A 19,262-nucleotide genomic window follows, 5' to 3' on the forward strand; every position below is an offset into this window, starting at 1 on the left:
GCTGTTTCCTGGCTGAACACCAAATGACAGCTGCTTCAGTCTCTAAAGTGGGATAACCCCAGGCAACCTTCAGCTCAGAGTTTACAAAGCCCAGATCTGTAGTATTTGCTGTGATATAACTCTGATTGTTCTTAAAACTATTTTGTGAGGTTTCACGAGAATAAAAGCAATGGAAAATCTCGAGTCTGGCCATATTAAAAGAGTTATACACGTCAAGTGTTGTGAAGTTCAAGTTTGAGAATCTTTTGAACCTGGAGCTAACTGTGAAATGAGGTGAGGAAAGCCTCGGGCCGTCTGGAGCTCGAGTTTATTTCAGCTGACTCATGTACATGTGAAAACTTGCTCCCTTTGCAAAGACAACAACAGGCTCTCCACGGACTCATAGAGTCAGTTTTTTATTTTTTATGAGGATGTTGTAGACAACATTATCTTCAGCTTTTCATTTATATATCAAAGATTTCCTGGATGTTCAGGGTAAGCAGCTCATTGCTGTTTCTTGCTCCACAACCTCCAGGTTGGAAAAAAATAAGTGACACAAAGCCTTTGAACTGTGTGCAGGATGGTATGGTAAACATTTCCTAGAAAGAAACAAATGATTGTACTTATTTTTCTGTTATGTGACTAATGATGGTGGTTTCATAGTAACTATAACATTTTAAACATGAGAAAAGTAGTATAAAAACTGAAGTGTGTGAAGTTTCTGCTTGTCATGCTGCAACCAAAGGTTACAGTCACCTTTACACTAACTGTCAAAGCCAAAAAAATACTGTCTTGGACTGTCATATTTTTCTACCAATATCCAGGTTAACATAATAAAAAAGAAAAGAAAATGAAAAACAACATATCAAAGACTCGGCTTCAAGTCCAGTGCTTGATAGGCTCTGTTTTGCCCACAGTCTTTGGGCAAAAAAAGGACATTCAAAACAGGAAACATAACTGTGAAAATCTGATTCTGATGTCTATTTTTTCTATTCTGTTCTACTCTATGAACAAATATTGCAAGTACCTAGGTGTGCAGTCTGTACTACTAGCCATTCACCTGGGTAATCTACACTGACTTTACTCCTTCAAATAATATTGCATTGTATATATCTGACGTCAGGGATTTCATGTCGATTGTTTGCATGGATGAAGATAATACGTGTTTGTACAAATGCCTAATTATGATGTATGTTATTATAAATATCAGTCAAAACATGAAAATAGAGATGGAGCAACACCTTGCAGTGTCTTGAAATGGTGATGATTTTTATTTTCTTGATGTTTTAAATGCAGTCCAAACAAGTTTCAGTCCAAACGAGCTGCTTACTTCCTTTTCCCCCTTCTAATGTCTATAGAAAAGAGAAAAAAGGCTGGATATTCAATTGGCCATAATATAAAGCCCATTATCCAAGTGGAAAACTTATCTATAATGATGTTAATGTGCATGCATCTGGTGAACTTGAATTGAAAGATTTAAGTACTTTGAAGGCTTTAATGTTGTTAAACAAGCTTATATGAGCATTTTACAATGAGGGAGGTTACATTTAGTGCCAATATGTCTGAGCTGTCTGAAAAAGTTCAAGCTTGGTGCAATTATAGTTAGTCCTTGCATTAATAAATCCTGTTCCCACCATTAGAGTGTGTTAAAACTTTTGCTAATCATATTAATCTTAACCTTCTTTCTGAAGGTTTCTGTATCTGTATCTTCTGTATCTCTATATTCTGTCAAGATACAGCCTGGCAACATGGCAAAGACCTTTGAGTCTATGCTTGGTCAGAATATTACGTTACATTCTGTTTGCACTGTGTTATAATAGCTGTATTAATGCATTGTAAATAAAGATTAATGTAATTGAGCAATGCAACTAGAATTTTCTGACTAAAACAGCCAAGTCTTTAAATCAGTCCATGTTTCCCTTTTTATTTTCTGAGATGCAGTTTTGTTCATGAGTACACAAACACCAGGAGTTTTGATGCACCTTTCTTCAGCTTTTTAGACACAAACAAAGCTGAATGTGTTGTGTAAATATGTATATGTGTGTCTGTATGTATGTATATGAAAACAATTCTGTCTAACTACATAGGCTTGAACAAATGCGTTAGATGTATTAAATTATTCTCATTGTTGTCAGTGATGTTTCAGATGCACTGTGAAAATGTTTACAGCTTTTGTTTCTTGTTTTAAAATTATTAAAGATTGTTTAAAAAAGTGTAACATATATTTAGCCAATGCAATATCATTTGTTCAGAAGTAAAATGGAATGATAAATAAATATTATTTGGTATTTAATTGGGGTTTTCTTTAACTACTTTTAAATACTATACACAGAGCCCTAAAAGACACAACTTAGTCCTCCAACCATAAACACTGAAACTGGGTCCAGTGCAGTTCAGGCATCAGACATAGGCAGGGCTTCTTGTTGTGACGGGATAGCCACAAGCCCCTGCTGATCACTACTGCTTTTCTGGTGTTTTTCCTGGAGAGCCTTACCTCACTTTAACTTACTGGATCTTACCAACCACGAGTTTGCCTTGTAATCGGAAGGTTGCCGGTTCGATCCCCGGCTCGGACAGTCTCGGTCGTTGTGTCCTTGGGCAAGACACTTCACCCGTTGCCTACTGGTGGTGGTCAGAGGGCCCGGTGGCGCCAGTGTCCAGCAGCCTCGCCTCTGTCAGTGTAGCTGTGGCAACAATGTAGCTTGCCATCACCAATGTGTGTGTGAATGGGTGGATGACTGAATGTGTAAAGCGCTTTGGGGTCCTTAGGGACTAGTAAAGCGCTATACAAATACAGGCCATTTACCATAATATGGTAGTAGTTCCATATATCTGTCTTTATGTGGGGATTTCATTCATCTTCAGTAGAAAAACATGGAGGTTAGTAATGGGAAGATTGGCCTCCCTGACCTAAAACATAGCAGCTTTTGATTGTTCTGCACTAAGCATTAAAAAGCTATCGCAAATATCATGTTCAAGCATGAAGTAGCTTATGAGTGCACTTGTCACTGCAGTACCCTAGGCCAAAGGTCAATAATAGACTTTTTGTCATATCAGCTTGTAGCCATACATCTCAGACGGTCCTGTCAAGTGACCGCCAACTAGATTACTTTACTGATCCGTGTATTTTTGAGCATCAGCCTTCAGTTTGAGGAAAAAAAATGTTCTAAGGAAAAGTATTGCCTGAGGTGAAGGTCAGCCTCTCTCTGTCTCTGCTAACTTGTAACTTGTGTCTATCCCTATTTTCTTGTATTATGTCCTGCTTGTGTGCACACACAAACATGTACATCATGTTTTATTGGGGTTTCATTAAGAGGATGGCATGGACTTTTAGTCATAATTGACTTTTACAACAGCGGTGTGCACTTCCAAAACACGAATCCTGACTGACAGTGGTGATTATTTGTCAGCTATTCACCTAAAATGAGAGGTTTTTACATGAACTTCCTTTCTTGTGTGCGTGGATATATTATGAACGTGAAAAAGAAAAATTGAGCTCATATATTTAAATCTATGTTTTAGCAACATCTTTGACCTTGAAACAACGTTAAAAAGCCAAATATTTTTTCCCCATTTTATTTCATGGGAGATTGAAAACACTATCAGCTGCTGTTGTTTCTGCCCATCATTTTTTTCCCATTCTTTTCCTTGCACACCTGGCTTATTGCATTAACCCTGCAGATTTAGATATAGTTGAGAGCAGTTGCACTCCATGCAAACAGATGGACGTGATCTGGCTACCTCACCTGAACAAGATGTCCCTGCTGAACGCCATCTGCCAAAATAGCTACACTCTGCCAGTAGCAGGATGGGGAGGCAAGTATGATCGTGGAGTGACTGCAGAAGCTAAGTCAACACATTCTCACTGCCGGCTCGTCACATTCTGACCCCATTTGGTTATACTTCAATGAACTGGGTACCCCTTTAGCAGTGTTTTTCCCCTCGCAGGGTAGTACTTTGAAATAAAGCAAAATGCAAATGAGAAAGCACAAACACACTAAGCAAAGTTTACAACTGGAGACACATGAGGTGGTGGTTTAAACTAGGATTTTCAGCTAGAAGGAACAAGATTATATCTCATGCATCCTTCTACTTTGTAGGTTTTCATTATCAGAAACTTTGAGGTTAGATTTACTAAAAATAAAAATAAATAAATACAGGTTATATAGGCACACATTCACTTCACATTCAAACACATAAAGCAAACTTTTTCCATCTGGAACAAGCTTGTCCTCCGCGTTTTTGTCCTGACACATTGACAACACTATCATCTAGCAACTTTCTCACAGCCTTTGTTACGATGGTAATTGCAGCTGGTCGATCAATAAGAATCCAGACTAACAGACATCATCTGGTTTGTTTTGTGAAGAATATAAATAATAAATTACTTAATTACCTAAATCGCTGCACATCAAATCCTAATCTTGCCCAAGGCACCAGGAAGGGTGCCTGACTGTTGTCCCTTTATGTGAAAATTTACTTCAGTGAGCCAAATAATGAGTGAACTAGCTGTGTAAACAGGGCTGAGCATATGTAAATGAATCCCAAGGTCCTTGTATACACTGTCAGCAAAAAGCAGCAAAATGTGAATTTATTACATTTTCCTCCTTCTTTATTTCAAAGTAATGAAATACAATTAATCTTAACAAGGCTTCAGTTTCAGGGACAGCTTTTAATCATAAACTTCTTCTCCAAGTGCCAGTACTTGCAGTGTTTTTAATAGTTTCAGGGATCAAATCCTTTGTGCTTTCACACTTATGCTCGCATTTTATTTACTTGTTGGATTCTTTCTTCTCTTGATCCTGGTTCCACATCTTATGATGTGAAAAATGTCCTCGTTAAGACCTAAGCCAAGTCATCATTTCCTGCTTAAAATTCATTTAGAATCCCTACCCTTGTCTTCACTTCCACAGTCTGCATGCTGTAGTGACTCAAACTACACTACACTGCCAGTAACAATAATTTCATCAATGAATAATAACATCCAATCTCCCATACATGAATAAGTCATCCACGAACACAGGATATTAGTCTAATTAGATTTTCTGGCTGGAATAGTATTAAAGTAGGTTAGACACAACTGAAATAACCAACCAATTCAGAAAGGAACACAATGGTGGTCTCTTTCTGTATGCTGTCTTTGTAAAAGTAGAAGTATGTCACTGCAGAAGTCACTGAACAAGCCAATTTGTTTAAGACAAGCTGTGAGAAGATGGGTGGGATAGAATGTTGAGTATGATGCAGTATGGTGCAAAAAAAGTGTCAGCTAGGACAGAAACTGAGCTTCAAGAACTGTTTTAAATGGATCACTGTGCTCAGGTGTTGTCAGTTTTAGAGGTGTTATCATCTGCCAACACCTCCCCTCCTGTACCTGCAAGGCATGCTGCCACAAATCAAGTAAGAGGAAGAAAGTAACGCAGGACAGAGAGTTAATTAAAAAGCTGTAATAGAAACACTATTTTTGTTTCCTTCCAGCGGTAGTGAACAAAGAAGAACCCACCTGAAAACCAATTACCCAGAATGTTTCAACAAACGTTAATATCTTGAGAATATGTGTAGAAATTAAGTGATATTCAAAGTGCTCTGAGCTCATCAGTGTGTTTGGATAATTGCTACCTCTGAGAGGTTTTATGGATATTTCCTGTGCCTCAGACAGAGTGAGATGCTGCCTACTTTGTAGCATGCTTGTGTTAAGCATTAATGTTTTCCCACCAGACTTTCAGAAGAAAACTCATACCTTTCTGTGCTTAAGCAAAGAGCATAAAAGAAGAAAATAATGTGTACATGACTTACAAATTATTGCTCTGACAGATTAATTGGTATGAGATTTAATTTATACACTCCCAAAACATTTTGGGTGCTTTAGAAAATAGCATGTAGTATGTAAATTGTAGTTTGCAGTAACTCGCCCTAAAATATACAGAAACACAAACAGAAATTTTTTAAATGTGAGTGCAACACATGAGTGAACCAGTCTGCAGCTGCAATAACAACACAGCCACTGAGGTTACTGTATAATTAACTGTGCCAAAGGCTAAATGGTTTTCTAAGACTCGAGCCCAAAACACTGACTATTAAAAACAATACACTGTAATAAATATTCTGGTTTTAAGGTTGGTGATTATTTCCCATATAATAAGCAGCCACAGGGTCTTTTTTAAATAATTTCAATAAATCATGATTGAGTGAAGTTAAATAAGCAATTAGTCACATAAGCCAAGCGACCAGTCAGCAACCCCTGGCAACCTCCAATCACCAAGGAAACATGTCTACTCTCTGACCGGTTGGCAAGTTGGTCAGCTGGTAGCAACCAAACCATATAGTGGGCACACAGCAGCTTTCATTTTTATGGAAATATAATCAGAATCCAACCTGTTGGAAACCTGTTCAGTCCAGTCCCCCACTGCAAAGGCAGATGTCCCAGACAAGCTGCACTTATTGGTGCAGACCGTCTCAGACTGATTGCACTGTCTGTGTTTATGAATTAGACAAAAATCTAAAATCGATTGAAAGCAGTAACCAGATGTTTAGGATGTTGCTCAACCACTCCACAACTACTTGCAATCCGCTGTCAAATGAAAAAACATCTATTTATACTATTACTGCTGTTTGCCATACTGCTTATACTGGTGTATAATCTTGCAATGCCATGTGTGACATATTGATACGGCATTTTTTGTGAGTTTTGACACTTCTACATACATCACCAGTGTGATGCCCCTCCCCAGATTTTTTTAATTTGTCAGAGTGATCAATAAACATGTTTTTCCGGCAATTGTTTTATGGATCAGGCTTTAAAGAGGCCATTTCTGATCTATTTTTAATAATACACACTCATGTTAAGGTCCACATTTGGAGAAGCCCCTATTGTTATTCACATGGACATTATGTAATTTCCCCCTAGTTACTGAATGACAGGGCATATTTTCCTCATGTAGACATTCAAAACTAATTTTACAAATGATGTGTGACAGTGCCAATGCCTCTAATCTACTGTATGTCTTTAATATTAATGATACATCTATAATATAGGTGTTGTAGACACTTGTCTTTGATCGGGGAAAATGATTGGTCATTAAAATGCTGTCATGTTCAGGTAGAATAAGGTAAGATTTGGAAACCAGAAGCAGGTATTTTTCATCTCTTTGGGCAGACTATTGTCAGTGCCTGCAGTTACTTATTGATGTGTGTAAATCCTCCTGATGATTATCTGCAATATTTGCATGTTTTTTGGTCGTTGTTTTTTCACTGTAAGGTGGAACAAGGAATCATTTTGCAACGATCAACAGTATTCATGCAGTTCAGAAACAGAATTTTTCTTGCAGTGGGATGATATGATTTCATAATAGCATGTCAGTGTCAGATGTGATTATCAGGACTGGACAGGCAATGCTATATAGTTGACCATCTGTCTTGTTCCATCATTCTAATCTTTAAATCCTTCTCTTAAATCGTAGCCTGTGAAATTTGTGTGGGAAAGTATGTGTGCCTCCTAAAATGCACTATAACTGATTAGTTCAAGGATGTTTAGCCCTTTATATATGAGAGATCAAAAATGTAAGTATCTAGAGTACATCCATCCATCCATTCTCTTCCCTTTATCCAATTCAACATTTTCAGGGGTGGAGCCTATCCCAACAGTCATAAGGCCAGAGATCGCCAGTCTATTGCAGGGCTTACACAGAAAGACAGACAACCATTACCACTCTCATTCACACCTATGGGCAATTTAGAATCACCATTTAACGTGACCCCACTAACTACACATCTCTGGATTGTAGTGGAGATGGTAGAGTCAAACTCAGTACTGAGTGAGGTAACAGTGTTAACCACCACACCACCACCTATCTATCTATCTATCTATCTATCTATCTATCTATCTATCTATCTATCTATCTATCTATCTATCTATCTATCTATCTATCTATCTATCTATCTATCTATCTATCTATTCAATTCAATTCAATTTTATTTATATAGCGCCAAATCACAACATAAGTCGCCTCAAGGCGCTTCATAGATACAGACAAAAACCCAACAATCATATGACCCCCTATGAGCAAGCACTTTGGCAACAGTGGGAAGGAAAAACTCCCTTTTAACAGGAAGAAACCTCCGGCAGAACCAGGCTCAGGGAGGGGCGGCCATCTGCTGCGACCGGTTGGGGTGAGAGAAGGAAGACAGGATAAAAGACATGCTGTGGAAGAGAGACAGAGGTTAATAACAGATATGATTCAATGCAGAGAGGTCTGTTAATACATAGTGAGCGAGAAAGGTGACTGGAAAGGAAAAACTCAATGCATCATGGGAATCCCCCGGTCACCTGGTCCAGCCCTAACTATATGCTTTAGCAAAAAGGAATGTTTTAAGCCTAATCTTGAAAGTAGAGATAGTGTCTATCTATCTATCTATCTATCTATCTATCTATCTATCTATCTATCTATCTATCTATCTATCTATCTATCTATCTATCTATCTATCTGTTGGGGGAAAACTCTGTAAAAAACCCAGGAGAAATAAAGACACAATGAGACAAAGTTACTTTCTTTATCAAACGTGTACACGGGTGAGCTGCTAAGAACAACTCACCCCATGCACAGTGGCTTGGTAATTTTTATAGGCACAGAGCACAGAGACAGTGAGAACAGGATAACAAATAATAAACAGATAAAATAAAACAACTCCATATATGGTGCTAGTCTCGTCAGCAGAGAGCTAGGGAAGATAAAACAATCTAAAACAATATGTCCCAGAAACAAGATGTCTTTGCTGGGAAAGTCTAAAAAGATAATTCTAAACTAATCTAACCATAGGCAAAGGGCAGACAAAAGGCATCTTTGTACATTTAAAAGAAGGTAAAGAAACATAGAATCATTTTTCCTGTAACATATTCCCTCCTGTTTTAACTTATTTTAAATGTATACAACAATTGTCTGTAAAGGTTATTTATTAAGCATCTTTAGCAATTTTTAATTTTCAAAATGTCAGCAAAGCAGGAATGTAAATCATGTGGTCCAAAGAATAAAACAAAATAAAATAATAAAAAGAAAAAAGAAAATCATAAATGAAATAACAAGTGGAATAAACAAGAAAAAATAATAAAACTAAACTACAAAAAATAAAGGATAAAAACCTTATATTTAAAACGAAAACTACAAAAAATAAAAGGATGAGAACTTCAAAAAATAAAAGGATGAAAACCTTATATTGTACCTGCATAAACTACTAATGTGTTAATCAGTGCATGATCACTTGACAAGTCATTTTTAATCACCACGTCATTTATTAGCAGTTATTACAAGTTCTCCTCTAACAGAATTGCAACGGGATGTTGTTCTTCTTGAGGCACGGCAACATAAGCAGTCATTGTAGTTGTTATCATCTTTGAAATCATTACTCTTAGGCATGGCAACACACACAACACTAATATGAGCAGTGCTATCATGATGAGACCTAGAAGGAAAAATGGCTTTGCTACAGCAGCCAGCCATGAACCGCTGAACAGCCAGTCCAGCCAGCCTTGTGCTGTAGCTGCTCCAGGTGTGTGGTCAGTGACATATTTTTGCAGAGCGGTCAAATTCTGCAAAGCTTCATAAATGTCTCCTTGTTACGCCCCTAGTCTAGGCGGGTAGGGACGCACATAAGGTTGGAGGAGAGAGAGACAAATCCCCGCCCTGGTTCCCAAGCCAAACATCCAAACCAGTTGTGAGTAAAAAAAAGTGATTTTATTTAAGGACAAGAAGCATAGCTCCAGGGTGAGCCCAGGCCAAAATAATAAACAAAACCAATTAAGTCCCACCAGAAAAGACTAACTAAACCCTAAGAAAGAAAAAAGAACAAACAAATGACAGAGCTATCCCTCGCTCCCTGACCAAGAAAACAGGAGAAAACGATTCCAAAAGAAAAGGCAGCTCACCCCTTCCGCTTCAGCCCACGAGTGCCTAAGCTCTCAGCTAATGCACTAGGAGCGGCTTTTACAATTCACACTCCCACAAATACACAAGATAAACACAGGCTGGGAAAACCAGGGTCAGGACTGCGACGGCTGTCAGGCTACTCGCTCGTTCCACACTCTCTCTCTCTCTGGAGCTGTCAGAGCGGCCTTTTGAATGTGGTCACCTGTTCCATGGTCCAATCAGCTGCTCACTACTCTTCATTAGGGGAGGGACCTGTAAAGAGTCTTAAACACAGTAAAGAGACACAGAACAAACAGCCCACACAGTGTTCTTATGGCCACAGCCGTAACACCCCCCTTCCCAAAATCAAAGACATCTCCTTTGTAGATGTTTTGGACAGTCATGTTTAAGGGAAAACACGGGATAGGGCATCCGCTAACACATTCTCTGTGCCCTTTTTATGACGGATTTCCAAATTGAAGTCCTGCACCAGGAGGGACCACCTCATCAGCCTTTGGTTCGAGTTCCGCATCCGCATTAGGAATACCAAGGGATTGTGGTCGGTATAAACAATCACAGGCGAGGGACTGCCACCGACATACACCTCGAAATGCTGCAATGCAAACAGCAGAGAGAGGGCCTCTTTCTCAATCGTGCTGTACCCTCGCTGATGGACATTGAATTTCTTTGAGAAATAGCCGATTGGGTGATCCACACCATGATGGTCTTCCTGCAGCAATACGGCACCTGCCCCGTTTGCACTGGCGTCCACTTCCAACTTAAAAGGGCGTGCAAAATCAGGGGCGGCCAGCACTGGCGCACTGCACAGGAGAGTCTTAACAGCCCGGAACGCACTCTGACACGCAGAGGTCCACACAAAAGGTCTCAACACACTAGTGAGGCTAGTGAGAGGTGCGACCACGTCCGCGAAGTTTTGACAGAAACTCCGGTAGTAGCCCACCATGCCGAGGAAACGGCGAAGCTCACGCCTAGTCTGAGGGGCAGGAAAATCCAGTATGGCCTGGATTTTGGCCGAGATAGGGCGCACTTGCCCCTGACCCACCTGCTTTCCTAAGTACGTTACCATGGCTTTACCAAAATCACACTTGGCGAGGTTGAGGGTGAGGGATGCCCTTTCCAAGCGATGGAACACATCAGTGAGTGTCTCCATATGCTCTGACCAGGTGTCTGAATAGACGACAATGTCATCCAAATACACTTCACACTTGCAGACGCCGCCCAGCACGATATTCATGAGCCGTTGAAATGTGGCGGGAGCGTTGCGCAACCCGAAAGGCATGACAGTGTACTGGAGAAAATGGTCAGGAGTAACAAAAGCAGAGATTTCGGCCGCACGTGATGTTAGGGGAACTTGCCAATAGCCCTTTAACAAGTCCAGCTTGGTAACGAAGGTCGCAGAACCGACCCTATCAACACAATCCTCCATTCTGGGCAGAGGATAGGAGTCAGGCTTGGTCACACTGTTCACCTTCCGAAAATCTGTACAAAACCGTGGGGTCTTATCCGCTTTAGGCACTAGGAGACATGGGGAACTCCACGCACTAGAGCTAGGGACAGCAAGACAATTCTCCAACAGATAAGAGACTTCTGTCTGGAAAAGAGCACGCTTAGTGGGATTCACCCGGTAGGCATGCTGTTTGATTGGAGGATGGTCCCCCACATCGATATCATGCTCCAACACGGTGGTACAGGATGGAGTGTCCGAGAAAAGATTAGGATGATTTTCAATCAACCGACACACGTCATTTCGGACATCATCGTCTACCCCAGTTAAATGTGACCTTAAATCACGTAGGATTTCAGAATTCCTAAGTCGTGCGCAGCCCACAGCACAACCGAAAACCAAATCGTCACCTACTGGGTCATACCGAGTTTCGGAAACCGGCACCCCCACAGTCGCAACTGTTGACACACCACCAGCAAAGTAGGGCTTCATCATATTAATATGACACACACGGCACTTTTTCCTTCGCTCTGGGGTGTCGATGACATAATCCGTGTCACTCAATTTCGCCCGCACTGTATACGGACCACTGAACTTGGCCTGGAGGGAAGATCCAGGGACCGGTAAAAGTGTTAAAACTTTATCACCAACCTCAAATTTTCGCTGCACAGCCTTCACATCAAACTTCCTCTTCATCCTACCTTGTGTTGCACTGAGAGCATCCCGTGCAATTGCGCACGCTTTATGCAAACGCTCTCTGAAAGAGCTCACATAGTCTAACACATTTTCCTTAGGGGCAACAGTGTCGGACAGGAAGTTCTCCTTAAGCAATCGCAAGGGGCCACGCACTGTGTGACCGAACACCAGCTCAGCAGGGCTAAATCCTAACGACTCCTGCACACTTTCTCTCACTGCTAAAAGAAGCAGCGGCAACCCCTCATCCCACTCCTTTTGAGACTCAAGGCAAAATTTCCGCATCATCGATTTCAATGTCTGATGAAACCACTCGAGCGCACCTTGCGACTCCGGATGATAGGCACTAGATTTCCGATGTTTAATGCCAAGTGACTGCAAAACCTGAGCAAAAATCCTAGACATGAAATTAGAGCCTTGGTCAGTTTGAACAGCTTTTGGTAAACCAAAAATAGAGAAAAAGTTCACCAATGCCTTAACAACTGGTTTAACCTTAAGGGTGCGCAACGGAATTGCCTCGGGAAAACGGGTAGCAACACACATCAGAGTCAAGAGGTACTGGTGACCCGATTTTGTTTTAGGGAGCGGACCAACGCAGTCGATGAGGATGTGTTCAAAAGGTTCCCCTAAAACTGGAATAGGGTGTAATGGAGCGGGTGGAATGACTTGGTTAGGCTTACCACTAATCTGACAGGTGTGACAAGAACGACAATACTGAGCAACGTCATTCTTCAATCCTGGCCAAAAGAAATGACGCAGAATGCGGTGATAGGTTTTCCTAATACCTAAATGTCCAGAAAAACTGTCATGGGCAAGACCAAGAACTTTGGGTCGGTACTGTTGAGGCACCAGAACCTGTTTAAACACATTCCAACCCAAATCACCAGCTGTAGGCGGATACCAAGTACGCATCAACACGTCATCCTCGACACTATAAACACGAGGGTACTGGTCGCTAGAGTTGGCAGCGGAAAAACAACTCACAAGAGTTGGGTCACTCTGCTGTGCCGAAACCAACTCCTTTTTGTTGATTTCCAAAGACAGTTGAGGTGTCACTGATGGGCTAATAGGCAGCATCGCCTCAGAGTTGCCCGTCAGTGGAACACGGGTTTCAGATTCAGACTCCGGCCCACCACCAGCACAGAGAAAAGAATCAGATAAATCCACGTCACCGTACTTGCGCCTATGCGCACGAGTTACCGCGCAAGCAGGAAAAACAGAGGAGGAATGCTCCTCAGCGACAGGGTTAGGTAATGAAATATCAGGCACCGGTATCTCAACCACTCTCGGGGTAGAAAACACTTTTCCGTTAGCCAAATCATTCCCCAGAATCATCGCAACTCCGGGCACTGGCAACTGGTCGCGCACGCCAACCGGTACCGAACCCGAAACGAGCGGCAATTGAAGAAACACATTGTGCAGTGGCACACGCAGTACATCCATTTTTACACCCCAGACAAGAGCATCCGAACCACAAAAAGAGTCATCAGAAAAAGGTAGAATACCCTTCAAAATAAGAGTCTGCGCGGCCCCAGTGTCACGCAGAATCATGATCGGCACCCGATCCTCCTCTTTTTCATTCAACGAAACAAACCCCTCCGACACAAAAGGGCGGTAGCTCTCATCAAAGCCTTCACTTCCCACTCCATTGCTAGGTGAAGTGGAAGCTGACATAGAACGAACGAAACCCACACTTTTCGGCTTCCTCACCGTGTTGGCCTGCTCCCTGTGCTGTAGTGATGGGCAAGCAGCAACGAGGTGCCCGATTTCATGACAATAAAAACATTTGCGATCTGACATAGGAATAGCAGCAGAACGTGTCTGGCGCTTAGGGGAAACCCTATAACTTCTGACAGGACGAGGTGAGGAAGTGTACTCACGGCGCTCTGTCGAAAGTGCAGCACGATGAGTTAACACAAACTCGTCGGCAAGGACCGCGGCTTTAGACAGTAACCCCACCTTCTGCTCATTAAGATACACGACAATGTTTTCAGGGAGACATGTCTTGAACTCTTCCAGCAGGATCAACTCCTTTAGCTGAGTAAAGTCCTCCGCGTGACTGGCAGCCACCCACTTGTCAAATAAGACAGTTTTCTCACGTGCAAATTCCACAAACGTTTGACTATCAAACTTGCGACAGGCACGAAACTTCTGTCGATACGCCTCTGGGACAAGTTCATAAGCCCGCAAAATAGTGGATTTGACAACCTCATAATCCAAGCTGTCCGCAATAGAAAGACTCGCACAGACCTCCTGCGCTCTTCCTATTAATTTGCATTGCAGCAACAGACTCCAGACGTCCTTTGGCCATTTTAAAGTGGTTGCGATGCGCTCAAAAGCAGTGAAATATGAGTCAACCTCTCCTTCCCTAAAAGGAGGTACCAAAACAATCTGTTTGCTAGCGTTAAACTGGTCTATGGTGGGAGTGTCGGGGAGTGTACTTACAGGAACGGGAGCAGCGTCACTCGCTCGAGAACGATCAAGCTCCATAGCTCGAATGCGGAGATGCATGAGCTCGACTTCCTTAGCCTTAGCCGCCAACTCCACCTCCTTCAAGCGAAGGGCAAGCCTGAGATCCTCCGTCACCAAACCCGCCCCAACCTGGCCAGCCGGGTCAAATACAGGAGACTGAATGGCGACAGGAGCTTCCGCCCCCGACGGCATCCGCCCCTTGGAAGGCTTCGGGACGGCCCCAGCAGCTTCCGCCCCCACTGCCGTCTCCAAACTCCCAGACCCACTCGGCGAGGTTTTCTGCCCCCCAAACACTCCCCTGTCCACCAGTCTCTCCACCAAACAGTGTTTAATTTCCGCCTTCTTAGCATTCAACGGAACATCCACCCTGAATAAGTTAGCCACTACCAACAAATCTGCTTTTGTGCACCGCTCCAACTTTTCAATGGAGGGACGTTGCGCAAAATCATCCATGTCAAACGACATCACGAGCAAAGCGAAAAAGGAAAACACAACTCCGCAGACACCCAACCGCATCCGCGCACTCCAGAGCCGCAAAACTCGCGCACGACGTTTCCCCCCCACCACAAACGCAAAAAGGAAACGAACCAATCACACGAACGAAAAGGGACGAGCCCCCATTTATGTTACGCCCCTAGTCTAGGCGGGTAGGGACGCACATAAGGTTGGAGGAGAGAGAGACAAATCCCCGCCCTGGTTCCCAAGCCAAACATCCAAACCAGTTGTGAGTAAAAAAAAGTGATTTTATTTAAGGACAAGAAGCATAGCTCCAGGGTGAGCCCAGGCCAAAATAATAAACAAAACCAACTAAGTCCCACCAGAAAAGACTAACTAAACCCTAAGAAAGAAAAAAGAACAAACAAATGACAGAGCTATCCCTCGCTCCCTGACCAAGAAAACAGGAGAAAACGATTCCAAAAGAAAAGGCAGCTCACCCCTTCCGCTTCAGCCCACGAGTGCCTAAGCTCTCAGCTAATGCACTAGGAGCGGCTTTTACAATTCACACTCCCACAAATACACAAGATAAACACAGGCTGGGAAAACCAGGGTCAGGACTGCGACGGCTGTCAGGCTACTCGCTCGTTCCACACTCTCTCTCTCTCTCTCTCTGGAGCTGTCAGAGCGGCTTTTTGAATGTGGTCACCTGTTCCATGGTCCAATCAGCTGCTCACTACTCTTCATTAGGGGAGGGACCTGTAAAGAGTCTTAAACACAGTAAAGAGACACAGAACAAACAGCCCACACAGTGTTCTTATGGCCACAGCCGTAACACTCCTCCAGTTTCGTATCCATCAGGGATAAAAGTGCAACATGTTTCCCCGATCAGCTTGCAAACTCCTCCTTGTGATGCTGTTAGCAGGTCTAGTGTCAGTCTGTTCTGCAGCACCATCGTTCTGATGGCCTGCTGTTCTCCTGCTAAGGCGGTTCCCAGGGTCTTAGTCAAGTTGATGTGTCGTAGCAGAGCATATCGGTTGATTTCCACATGATCCCGCACCTCGGCAACTCCAATGCCGGGGATCAAGCTCTGTAAGAATTTCACTCCTCCTCCCCAGATGCGAAACTCTCCCGGCACTCCAGTGTCCACTGTAATGCCGAAAGAATTGGGTGAGGCGATGTCCACTTCACGTCTCTGTCGGCTGCTTGGGTGATGTGCAACACTTTGCATGAAGAAGACGTGATCTGATAATTGCACCAGGGCGCACAGACCCCCCCAACCTTCAGGGAGTGACAGATAAGCCTTATTGCCACATAGGAAGTACCAGTCAGCCAAAACTCTGGTTCCTCTACTGCTGGGTGCCGTCCGTGCACATCCTGTCTGGTACTGAGTCTTTGTTTGTAGTGGCATTCGGTAGCTGTAGTCGGAGCGACAGTTGAGGCTCATCAGCGTCGTGTTACTGGCACAGGTGGCGTTGATTGAACAGCCCATACACTTCCTCTCGTTCCTTGGTGGGCAGAAAGTGTATATGTACTTACATAGGTGTGTAGGCAGCTCCCCCACTGCCCGCGATCCATTGTTCATCACACATACTGGCAGTTGTGATGCGTTCAGTTTGTTCAGTAGAATTACATCAGGCAGCGGGTCTGAGACTTGGGGCCAGGTCAGTAGGTAGGTCTGTCCGGAACAGTTCACATTTGTGAGTGACGATGACCTCCAGGTTGCTTTCGCTGGGATGCTGTAGTTGGCTTTGGACCAAAGAGTACCGTAGCCTGGATGTGTTGCCAGGCCCAACAGGCACCAACTGCGATCTTCAGGTATGCTGTACGGCCACAGGCCAGACGTCTGTGAGGATAGGGGCATATGGGTACATGCATAGCAGTCAGTTTTATTATTCAAGTGAGCTGTAGTGTTCATAAACTGCCACCAGAAGTTAGTGGCGTAGCCATGGGGAAACTTGGTGTACTTTCCTTTGTCATACAGTGTCTGCCTTTTCTCCATATAGCGTGACTTGTTGTCCCTCACGGAAGCAAAGGTGAGGAGCCCGGCCATGGTCAGGGCCGCTGCAGTTATTAAGAGCCACCACCTCATGACGACGGGACACACCCTCCTGTCGCGAGTAGACCCCCCAGCCAGGAAAGCTGACCCCTCCACCGGGCGAGATCACAACAAGTGGGCAAGCCTGCTGTCAGCTGTGTTTAGATGGCTTCACTGACTCGCCTGCAGTGACTCTGATGGATCCAGGATGGTCGTTCCGCAATTTTGCAAGCGGTCGGTGTAGTGAGGAGGACTTGGTATGGCCCCTCCCACCTGGGTGTGCTCCAGTTTTTCCTTTGGAGCACCTTGATCAGAACCCAGTCACCGGGCTTTAGTCTGCAAGACACTGGAGAAACATCATCAGGTTGTTGATTATGTACAATGATCTCTTTGTTTTCCAATAGCTTAGACATCCATTCTGCTAATGTGTTTTCTCTGATTGCTTTGTCTATTGGTTGACTGGTGATGGGCAGTGGGAACGGCCTGCCATGAATGATTTCAAATGGAGTTAGTTTATGGGAGCCTTGCGTTAAGCGCATCCACATTTTCACTAAACCCAAACATTCAGGCCACGGCCTTCCTGTTTCTGCCATGCATTTCCTGAGCCTTTGTTTTATAGTGCCGTTAGTTCTCTCTACAAGGCCTGCGCTCTGAGGGTGATAAGCACAGTGGTGTTTTATGCTGAAACCGAGTGCTTCAGAGACCTTAGTGATGACATCATTTACAAAATGAGTGCCGTTGTCTGATCGTATCAAAGCTGGAATGCCATATGTGGGTATGAAGTGATTGCACAGGCATTTTGCTACTGAAATTGCATCTGCCTTTTTCACTGGATAGATTTCCGGCCACTTTGAGAACACATCTATAACCACTAGGGCGTATTTCGACCCTTGACATTCGCTTAGCTCAATAAAATCCATATGAATTGTGTGGAAAGGGTGAGGCGGAGTTGGAAAACGGCCTCTTTTTGGTCGCAGGTTACCCTGAGCATTATATTTTTGACACGTCATGCACGTTCTGACAAATTGTTTTGCTGAAGTTTCAAAATTTACAGTGTAGAAATGAGAGTTGACAATACAGGTCATTCCCCCCGATGACAAATGCGTACAGCCATGAGTCACTAATGCCGCCATCTTGTGGAGCGATTTTGGCAACACTGGCTTGCCATAACACATCATTAAATCGTTTGTCAGAACTGCACCGTGTTTTAGCCATTTTGCCTGCTCTGCTGTGCTTGCTGCTTTTTGTTCACTTTGCAACACATCCAGTGGAATCTGATGTGTGTTTACTGCCATCAATGTCATGTTTGTCTTTTGTGCCGCCTGTTTTGCTGCTCTGTCAGCAAAATTGTTGCCTGTAGTAATAAAAGAGCCATCAGTTTTGTGTGCTGCACATTTACACAATGCGAGTTGTTGTGGTAAATTTATTACAGTCAGCAGGCGTTGTAAGAGGCTGGCATGCTGGACTGGTTTACCGGTTGATGTAATCATTCCTCTGTTTTGCCAGAGCTTTGCAAAATGATGCACAGCAGAGAAAACATACTGGCTGTCTGTATAAATGTTTATTTGTTTATCTTTGTGTATTTCACATGCACGAATAACAGCTATCAGCTCAGCGCTCTGTGCAGAATATGAAGAAGAAAGTGGTTTTGCTTCTATTATTCTACTGTCTGTGGTTACTGCGTAACCTACACAATTTCGGCCTGTGTTGTCTTTAGAGGCTGATCCGTCCACAAAGACATCAGTAAAACCAGCTTGTGGCTCAGCATGGATGTCAGGGCGGGGTTTGGTGTCTTTGTCTAATTCTGCATGGCAGTTGTGCACATCTCCATCAGCTGGTGTGCTCACTAGAGTCCCTGGATTCAGTGTGCCACATTTTTCCAGTGTGATGTGAGACTGTGATAGTAAAATGCCTACATACGATAGCTGTCTGGCATGAGTCAGGTAAGAGAGATTGGCTTGCAGCAGTATAGATGTGACAGCATGCGGGACCTTGACAACTAGTTTGTGCCCTAAGACAATGTCTGCTGACTTCTTTACTGCTTCTGTGGCTGCTGCACAGCTTTGGACGCAAGTCGGCAGGCCCGAAACTACAGCGTCTAACTTACACGAGTAGAATGCTAGAGGGCGCTGTTTGTCACCAAAAGCCTGTGTCAGAACTGCCTTCATGTAGCCGGCCCCCCCATCAACATGCAGCACGAAAGGCTTGTCATAATCAGGCAGGGCCAGGACTACATTTGTTTGTAAAGCCACCTTTAGGTTAGTAAATGCTGTGTCTGCCTCTA

Source organism: Diplotaxodon limnothrissa, linkage group LG20 (genome assembly GCF_057381915.1).
Source record: "Diplotaxodon limnothrissa isolate DT_005_m linkage group LG20, D_limnothrissa_male_GT1.1, whole genome shotgun sequence".
NCBI classification, from domain to species: Eukaryota; Metazoa; Chordata; class Actinopteri; order Cichliformes; family Cichlidae; genus Diplotaxodon; species Diplotaxodon limnothrissa.